The 10,425-nt window shown below is 45.0% G+C and overlaps 1 long non-coding RNA gene across 1 annotated transcript; it reads left to right on the forward strand.

Annotated features, from left to right (window-relative positions):
* Positions 1–555: 555 nt before the first annotated feature.
* LOC309709747 lies at positions 556–5,983 on the forward strand. The gene is made up of 3 exons (XR_014277591.1): positions 556–622; positions 3,346–3,436; positions 3,580–5,983. It is a non-coding gene; the product is annotated as an uncharacterized lncRNA (long non-coding RNA).
* Positions 5,984–10,425: the final 4,442 nt, after the last annotated feature.

The raw sequence follows: 10,425 nt of genomic DNA on the forward strand, positions 1-10,425 counted from the left end.
TTCTGCACCAGTTGGAGGCGATGCAGACAGGAAAGATCTAAACCAGCATAAAGGGAGTTACAGTAGTCCAGCCGTGATGTAATAAAAGCATGGACCACCCTTTCTAGATCGCTCCTGCACAGGTGGGACTTGACTTTAGCTAAAATCCGTAGATGATAAAAAGATCCCTTGACTACGGAGCTGATTTGTTTATCAAGTTTAAAAGCACTGTCAAAAGTAACACCGAGGCTCTTAATGGAGGAAGTACATTTGAAAGTTAGGGGTCCCATAAAATCAAAGGAAAGGTTGGGGTCTTTAGGAAGCCCAAACTCAATGACTTCAGTTTTACTTTCATTTAGATGTAGGCAGTGTTGGGGAGTAACGGAATAGATGTACCGCCGTTACGTATTTAAAATACAAAATATGAGTAACTGTATTCCGTTACAGTGGTGGTATTTAGAATACAGTTACTTTGTTGAAATAAATGGATCACACCGCGGTACTTTCCTGTTTCATATTGTCGCGGGTCAGGACTGTTTGGGTTTTGTTTGACAGCCACGTGCTGTTGTTCCAGGCGGCAGCGTTACGGTTGCCATGGTTACAGGGCGACGCTCTATCTCTCGCGCGGCTGTGTGTTTCCTGGGTGAGAGAGCACCTTTTTGTTGTTGTTGTTGTTGTGCTAAGCTAACAGGCAGAATGCTACAAGAATAGCTCGAAAGAATGTAGCATCATGGGCAGTATAGTCCGTGTTGCAGGGAGAATGGACTGCCATACCCGTTATGTGTCTGTGAGCAAGAGGAGGGAGAAAAAAGGATAATGGAGTAATTGATTCAATAAGATAGTGAAACAACATGCAGTAAAATGTTGAGCATGTTTAATCCAGTGTGCAGAGCAAGGTTATTATTATTAAAGAAAACAAATGAAATAACGAAAACTAGAAGAGGAAAAACGTTTGCTTTAATGGAAATAACAAATAAAATAACAAAAAACTAACTAAAACTGTAATGCCTGTCCACAAAATTAGCCAAAGTCCATTGAATTTGTTGTAAAATGTGTTTAGTTTCATTGATGTGTGCGTGCCCTACAATAGCTAAGTCAAGGCGCTACGGTAGTTGAGTCGTCTGTGTTGCTGCTCCGTCCACGCGCAGAATCATGTCAGGAAAGTCGGGAGGAAGCGCCTGAGTCCCATTGAGGATCATTTTAATATGACTGTTTTTTAGATATAGCAAGAGTCTTGTGGTGGAGAGAGACACAATGTCCTCCTGAGACCCAGAGAAAAAGAGGGGAAAAGGGAAAAATAGTTTCGTTTTTCTTTTTCTTTTTTTTCTTTTTTCTTTTAAATAAATCAGGTGTTATTAAAATAACAATCTCATAAGATGAAGATCAGGGACCAACCCAGAAGTCACTGACACTTCACTAGCTGTAAACTATTGGTTCAGGAATAAGTGATGGCACTGAACTTTCTATTTCACAAAAGTCAATTGATTTAGGATATCTGAGGAAGTACTGATTTTTATTTGGAGACACAAAGGAACATTTGGCACTTCCCTCATCTCACAGCTGTTTCATTGTTACACCCAACCATTCTATAATTGAAATGCCTTGGACTGTTAACCATTTCAGGCAAGCTTTTTCTTGAGTTTTGGAGAGAACTCTTCATTACTGATATTATTCAGGTCATGTCTACATGTTTGTCCCAGGTTTCTCAGTCAAGAGGAGCTTGAACTCCAGATACGGTGAATCCTTTTTGCATATTGAAATCACTGATAACTTTCAGCAACGACGTGATCTTGTAGAAACAATTAGGGCCCATGGACTCATCTATAATTGCGACTCTTATTTTTAATCTATTGGAAAACATTTCTGCATTTTACCCATATTTATTTTCAACTTAAAATAAAAAATTCCAGATTCTCCTACATATTGGTTTTGAACCAGATAGGATGATAGATATCAGGTGGCCCTGTGTCTCTATTACACCTGCCACTGCATCTCGATAATCTTTGTGTAGTTCTTACTGGGGTCTCACCCTCTCCTATTTGGTTCACATGACTCTCATTCTTTGAAGAAAAAAAAAAACTATGCTTGAATCTCGCTCAGTTATTTTGTTAAGAATTCTCTCTGCCTTTGTTAAAGAGTTGTCTACTAGGAAAAAGTGAAATAAAATATAGGTATAAAGTCCCGACGTGCACTACAGTACACATTAAAAGAGTAGGCATGTTCTCTGTGAAACTAAATAAGCTTAAAAAAAAACCCAAAAAAACCAACCCTCAAATTGTTTATTAGATGTTTATTTTCAAAAAATAATAAAAATCTGAGTTTAACAAAACGGTTCAAATGAAAATATCAAGTTTATCTCTCTAGCTTCCATAAAATGTGCTTGTGGGCATGCCGGCCATTTAAAAGGTAGGAAAAACAATTGGCAAGGCCACAACCCCACACATGCGATATAATTTTAAAGGTACTGTTGTCCTCTCTAGGAAACATCAGGACTCAGGAGAGTGGTAAGTGGAGTATGAGAGCTACAAGCGAAAACTAAATGTACACTACAGTGCGCTAAAATAAATTACTGGGTCATCAGGGGGTCATGAGGGACATTTATAAAACGAAAGTCCCACAAACCTTGAAGTGCACTTGAAAAGCTCACACGAGAAGGTTATTCTAGCTTACCTTGAAGAGCTCATCAGGGGGAGCACACTCCCCCTTTTGAAGAGCTCCCCCACTCAACCTGCATCCTCAGGAAACAGCTAACCCTAGATAAGGCAGCGTGATGCATCCCGGGACAACGGGACTGGGACGCCTAAATAATTGTGTGAGTTAATCACCTTCAAAAGGTTTATCAATTAACTTGAACCAAAATTAGGAACACGCAGTGCTGCAAAAGTTAATAGTCTTAATACTCAAGGATAAGCAGAAGAGCATGGCTGATATGATGAAACCGGGATTTTGTTATACTTAATTTTTGCAAAATATAAATAAAACTATAACTGACACTAATCATAATTAAACTGAAACTGAGGATTTTCAGAAAATAAAAACTAGACTAAACTAGCAAAGAATTGGTAAAAACTGATTACAACTGGTACAAACATCAGGACCGGTGACTATTGAAGATCTGGAGTTGAAATAAAAAAAAGAAAAGAAATAAATGAATAAAACTAATGGAAATGGCAAAACGATTATAACCCTTGTGCAGAGATTGGCGAATCTGACTGGGATATGTTATACAATGGATTGTCGTAACAGTCAACGTTAAAGTCGCTTTCGGCAGTCCAGACTAAGATGGCGTTGAACATCATTAGGGCGGAAGAGGGTTGGTGTGACCAAGGTGTGGTTTGGCTTGTTGTATGTATATTTTGAGATCAGATGGCTCTGGATGGACCAGTTACCAGTGATGGAAGGAGGACAGACTCATTAAATGAGGAGAAGGAATTTTCTGGGATTGGAGATCCTCTGGGTGAGTGGTTGACTAATAGCATGCAGAAAATAAAAACTATCTGTTGTATTAATTGGTAATAGATTGATAATTGGCCACATTTATAGTTGTATTAACTTGTTGTGGACGTAGTCGACTTCAAGTTTAAGCACTCTAATTAACAGGTTGAAAATAGTGATATTAAAGGAAGAATATGCAGCGCCACCCTGTCAGACGCCAGTGATGGTGGAGCTCAGTGATGAATCAGGTGAGCTGCATTCATGGCTGAATCAAAACAGAGTTTCCCCTGCTGTGGTCAGGGAGGGAGAAACCAGGGGAAGGTCAAATTTAAGAGAGCCATCTATAAACGTTTATGTGTCAAATTAAACGGGAAAAAAGGGGGTGTTTTACTGTTATTTTCACATCGGCATTATTATTGTATCAGAATCAAGTACTAAGCATTGCATTGATCATCATCTAATTGAAGTTTTTGATATTATACTAACATTTGCGTTCCAGTGATTGCTATAACCTCAGGTTGATCTTTTATTTACAGGTGTTAGGATAATCATATAATCTTTCTTTGCAGGTGTAACTATGATTATCTTTATACATATTGCAGTTTGTTGCTCATTATAGAGTTGTGCTCAAGCTAATAAGGGTTAAAAGCTACAGTCAGCGCGATGTTTGGCTGATCTATGGATTTGAGTGACTTGGAGCAAAGAAGGCCGCACGCGCTTACACACCACTGATATCATATTATTCTTTGTGATCTTTTATTCAATTATGTCTTTTGCTAAGCTTAAGTAGTGGTAGTTGATTAAATGACATTTATTAAAATATTAAATACCTGAGTCAGAACATTACACGCAGGTCAACTTAATAATCTGGGAAACCTTGTAGCTGCCTAACCTTTTCTTTTAATTTTCTAACTCTGTTGATTTGACACATTGGAGTGTGCCAAAAAGGGGGAAGTTGAGTTTTAACATCAAACAAGGATTATTTGAACATTTTATAATTTCATTTGTGTCTTGAATACCTTAGGTATGGTAAAGCTTAAGCTAATAGTGGCCCGAGAAGTTTCCGGACTTTTTTAGAGAATCAGTGAGAAGCATAAATCATTATTTCCATGTTTAAGCATCAATCATTGAAATGAACTGGATAGCGTTTAGAAGATTCGTTAATTTATTTGCCTTTTGTTAAAAAGAGTGGTTTCAATCATTTTCAGACACACCTTGCAAATGTGCTTATAATGAGTTGGCACTCGGCCTTTTGAAGGTCATAAGCTTCGTTCGGCGTGATGGTCCGGACTGATAAAGTGTAGGAAATGCCTTGAGTGCAGGGGGCTAAATGCAAACACGCTTACACACACATAGGATATGATTAGAATAAGTCCCTGAAACATTTTGAATGTTTTAAACCAATTCTGAATCACTAGAAGGTCAGTAGATAACAACATTAGATTATTAGGGTTAGGAAGAGAGGTGTTTTGGTTTTCTGTCTCTTACAGAGAAAGGAACAGACACCAGACGAGGTTACAGATATGCGAGGATCCTTGGCAGCAGAGATAGATACGGTGACTGCCGAGACACCAGTTGGGTCCAAGGGTCATGGCGTTTGGGCTCCGGGTAGTCACCTTAAAAGGATGGATCCCATAATCACAGCAATAACCATGAAGGGGTTGGCGGAAATCCGGGAACACCAGACCAACGAGGTTCGAGAGGCTCTTGGGCAAAAGGGGGACGCGTTCCTGATCTTTTCTGGAGGACACACAGGACCCGAGGATGCACAGATCGTTGTTTGCAATCGGGGCAGAATAATCCCCTGATCTGTGCCACGACTGAAGGGTTGTCTAACCCCTGAGGTTGAAGAATGAAGAGCAGAGGATCACACAACTGGAAGATACTGGTGGCTGCAGCAATAAAATAAAGGTTAAAAGCTCCTTGGACAGAGGTTCTAGTCTGAGTACGTCTGAAGGGTATAAGGTAGCGCTAAATAAAGCTGTGAAAGACCTGGGGAGTGTCATCTGTACCTGATAGTGTTGTAGTAATAGTTTTTCTTGCACCTGAACTGCACAAACACAGAGGTCATCTCACATATGGCTCGCCCATCAGGGGGACAAAGGACCTCCGGAGTGAGAAGAAGTGAACTCGGCCACACTGAATTGAAGGGTGTTGGTGAGGTCATTATTCTAATGACCTCATCAGGGGGAATTGTTAGATTATAATATTATTTTATGCCATGTTATACTCCTAATTAAAGATTGTGAATTATTATGTAGTTTTAGTTTGCATTATTCTCCTGAATTAGAAGAAGCTGACAACTATTGCATTAGTTAAACTGATTTGCATTAAAGTAGACTGCTGATTTATTGTGAATGAATGATATTGTTTTATGATGCATTATACTGCTGAGTTATAAGAAATACTGTTCGCAGAAAGTCATCGCCTTATTTGTCTGATTAGAAGAGAGAGTATACTGGAGTTTTCTGCCCCATCTCAGCAGGAGCAGATAAACAGGGAGCCAAGGTTGTAGCTTAGGCGCCGTGTGAGAGAAAAGCATGTGAATGTTTAGGCTTTTTATGATAAGGTGGAGGCACCAGAGGCTATAAGAGTTTGAGTAATGCTCCACCATTTTGAGATCTGAGGCTGTCTGCATACAGTGTCCATCTCCCACGCGTGTGTGCATTAAAATCATCGTTTGACTCAACCCGGCCGGACCAGTGTTGTTATTGTGGTTTTTTCTCTTGTGTCCATCCCCAATTTGAACTCGTAACAATGGCCTCAGCCAACAACAGTGGCCCTGGTGAAATGTGGATGGTATCAGCCAGCACCACAGGCCCTGGTTTGGTGATGATGGAATCACAGGAAGCACTGTCCCTGGTGTAATGTGGATGGCCTTAGCCAACAACACTGGCCCTGGTGAAATGTGGATGGTATTGGTCAGCAGCACACACCCTGATGTAATGTGAATAGCCTGTGGTGCAGACCGACACCATCCACATTACACCAGGGCTTGTGTTGCTGGCTGATGCGATCCACAATACACAAGGGCCTGTGCTACTGGCTGATGCCATCCCCATTACACCAGGGCCAGTGGTGTTGGCTGAGGACATTCACATTACGCCAGGGCCTGTGGTGTTGGCCAATACCATCCACATTTAAAGAGGGCCAGTGTTGTTGGCTGAGGACATACACATTACACCAGGGACAGTGATTCCTGTGAGGCCATCTTCACCACAACAGGGCCTGTGCTACTGGCTGAGGCAGACTACCTTTCACCAGAGCGCATGTTGCCGGCTGAGGCCATTTACATTTCACCAGGGCCTGGCTGCTGTCTGAGGCCATCCACATTACACCATGGCCTGTGCTTCCTCTGAGGACATCTTCACCACACCAGGGCCTGTACTGTTGGATGAGGCCATCCACATTACACCAGGTACAGTTCTTCCTGTGTGGCAATCATCACCAAACCAGGGCGTGTGGTGCTGGATGAGGCCATCCACATTTCACCAGGGATTGTGTTGCTGGCTGATGCGTTCCACAAAACACAAGGGCCTTTACTACTGGCTGAGGATATTCACATTACACCAGGGCCTGTGTTGCTGGCCAATATAATCCACATTTCACCAGGGCCACTGTTGTTGGCTGAGGCCATCCACATTTCAAGAAGCACAAGGGACAGTGCTTCCTGTGAGGCCATCGTCACCACACCAGGGCCTCTGCTGCTCGTTGATGCCATCCACATTACACCTGGGCCTGTGGTGCTGACCGATATCATGCACATTTCACCAGGGTGTGTGGTGCTGACCAATACCATCCATATTTCACCAGCGACAGAGTTGTTAGATGAGGCCATCCACATTACACCAGGGCCTGTGCTACTGGCTGAGGACATTCACATTTCACCAGGGCCTGTGGTCATGGCTGATGCCATCCACATTACACAAGGGCCTGTGGTGCTGGCCAATACCATCCACATTACACCAGAGCCAGTGTTGTTGGATGAGGCCATTCACGTTACACAAGGGCCTGTGGTGCTAGCCAATACCATCCACATTACACATTATGCTGAGGCCATACACTTTACATCAGGGACAGTGCTTCCTGTAAGGCCATCATCAGCACACCAGGGCCTGTGGTGCTGGATGATGCCATCAACATTACACCAGGGCCTGTGCTACTCGTTGATGCCATCCACATTACACCAGGGCCTGTGGTGCTGGCCAATACCATCCACATTTCAACAGGGCCAGTGTTGTTGGCTCAGGCCATCCACATTACACCACTGCCAGTGCTTCCTGTGATGCCATCATCACCAAACCAGGGCCTGTGGTGCTTGCTGAGGCCATCCACATTACACCAGGGCCTGTGCTACTCGTTGATACCAACCACATTTCACCAGTGCTTGTTTTGCTGGCTGATGCGATCCACAATACACAAGAGCCTGTGCTTCTGGCTGAGGACATTCACATTTCACCAGGGCCTGTGTTGCTGGCCAATAGCATCCATATTTCACCAGGGCCACTGTTGTTGGCTTAGGCCATACACTTTACACCAGGGACACTGCTTCCTGTGAGGCCATCTTCACCACACCAGGGACTGTACTGTTGGATGAGGCCATCCACATTACACCAGGGCCTGTACTGTTGGATGAGGCCATCCACATTACACCACTGCCAGTGCTTCCTGTGATGCCATCATCACCAAACCAGGGCCTGTGGTGCTTGCTTAGGCCATCCACATTACACCAGGGCCTGTGCTACTCGTTGATGCCATCCACATTACACCAGGGCCAGTGGTGCTGGCCAATACCATCGACATTTTACCAAGGCCAGTGTTGTTTGCTGAGGCCATCCACATTACACCAGGGACAGTGCTTCCTGTGAGGCCATCTTCACCACACGAGGGCCTGTGCTGGTGGCCTAAGCCATTCAAATTACACCAGGGCCTCTGGTGCTGGCCAACACCATCCACATTTCACCAGGGCCACTGTTGTTGGCTTAGGCCATCAACATTACACCAGAGACTGTGATGCCGGCTTCTACCATCCACATTACACCAGGGCCTGTGCTTCCTGTGAGGCCATCTTTACCCCACCAGGGTCTTTGATGCTCGTTGATGCCATCCACATTAGGGCCTGTGATGCTGGCCGATATCATGCACATTGCACCAGGGCCAGTGGTGTAAGCCAAGGCCATCCACATTACACCAGGGTGTGTGTTGCTTACCATACCATCCATATTTCACAAGGGCCAGTGTTGTTAGATTATGCCATCCACATTACACCAGGTCCTGTGCTGCTGGCTGATGCCATCCACATTACACCAGGGCCAGTAATTTCTGTGAGGCCATCTTCACTAGACTAGGGTCTGTGCTGTTTGCTGATGCCATCGAAAATACACCAGGGCCAGTGATTCCTGTGAGGCCATCTTCACCAGACCAGGGCCTGTGCTGCTAGCCATCCAAATTACCCAAGGGCCTGTGTTGCTGGCCGAAAACAACCACATTTCACCAGGGCCTGTGGTGTTGCTGGATGAGGCCATCCACAGTACACAAGGGCCTTTGCTACTGGCTGAGGACAATCACATTACAACATGTCCTGTTGTGCTGGCCAATACCATCCACATTTCACCAGGGCCACTGTTGTTGGCTGAGGCCATACACTTTACATCACGGACAGTGCTTCCAGTGAGGCCATCTTCACCACACCAGGGCCTGTACTTTTGGCTGAGGCCATCTACATTACACCTGGGCCTTTGGTGCTGGCCAATACCATCCACATTTCACCAGGCCCGTTGGTGCTGTCCTAAACCATCCACATTTCACCAGGCTTGTGTTGCTGGCTGATGACATCCACAACACAGAAGGGCCTGTGATACTGGCTGATGCCATCCACATTACACCAGGGCCAGTGGTGTTGGCTGAGGCCATCCACATTACACAACGTCCTTTGGTGCTGGCCAATACCATCCACATTTCACCAGGGCCAGTGTTGTTGGATGAGGCCATCCGCATTACACCAGGGACAGTGCTTCCTGTGAGGCCATCATCACCACACCAGGGCATGTGGTGCTGGATGATGCCATCAACATTACACGAGGGCCTGTGCTACTCGTTGATGCCATCCAGATTTCACCAGGGCCAGTGTTGTTTGCTCGGGCCATCCACATTACACCAATGCCAGTGCTTCCTGTGATGCCATCATTACCAAACCAGGGCCTGTGGTGCTGGCTGAGGCCATCCACATTACACCAGGGCCTGTGCTACTCGTTGATACCAACCACATTTCACCAGGGCTTGTGTTGCTGGCTGAGCGATCCACAATACACAAGGGCCTGTGCTTCAGGCTGAGGACATTCACATTACACCAGGGCCTGTGGTGCTCGCCAATACCATCCACATTACACCAGGGCTTGTGTTGCTGGCTGATGCGTTCCACAAAACACAAGGGCCTTTACTACTGGCTGAGGATATTCACATTACACCAGGGCCTGTGGTGCTGGCCAATACCATCCACATTTCACCAGGGCCACTGTTCTTGGCTGAGGCCATACACATTACACAAGGGACAGTGCTTCCTGTGAGGCCATCGTCACCACACCAGGGCCTCTGCTGCTCGTTGATGCCATCCACATTACACCTGGGCCTGTGGTGCTGACCGATATCATGCACATTTCACCAGAGTGTGTGGTGCTGACCAATACCATCCATATTTCACCTGCGACAGAGTTGTTAGATGAGGCCATCCACATTACAACAGGGCCTGTGCTACTGGCTGAGGACATTTACATTTCCCCAGGGCCTGTGGTCATGGCTGAGGACATTCACATTACACAAGGGCCTGTGGTGCTGGCCAATACCATCCACATTTCACCTGGGCCAGTGTTGGTAGATGAGGCCATCCACATTACAACAGGGCCTGTGGTGCTAGCCAATACCATCCACATTACACCAGGGACAATGGTGTTGGCTGAGGACATTCACATTACACCAGGGCCTGTGGTGCTGGCCAATGCCATCCACTTTACA

The sequence above is a fragment of the Aulonocara stuartgranti genome (assembly GCF_965226115.1).
Source record: "Aulonocara stuartgranti genome assembly, chromosome: 7".
Taxonomy (NCBI): domain Eukaryota; kingdom Metazoa; phylum Chordata; class Actinopteri; order Cichliformes; family Cichlidae; genus Aulonocara; species Aulonocara stuartgranti.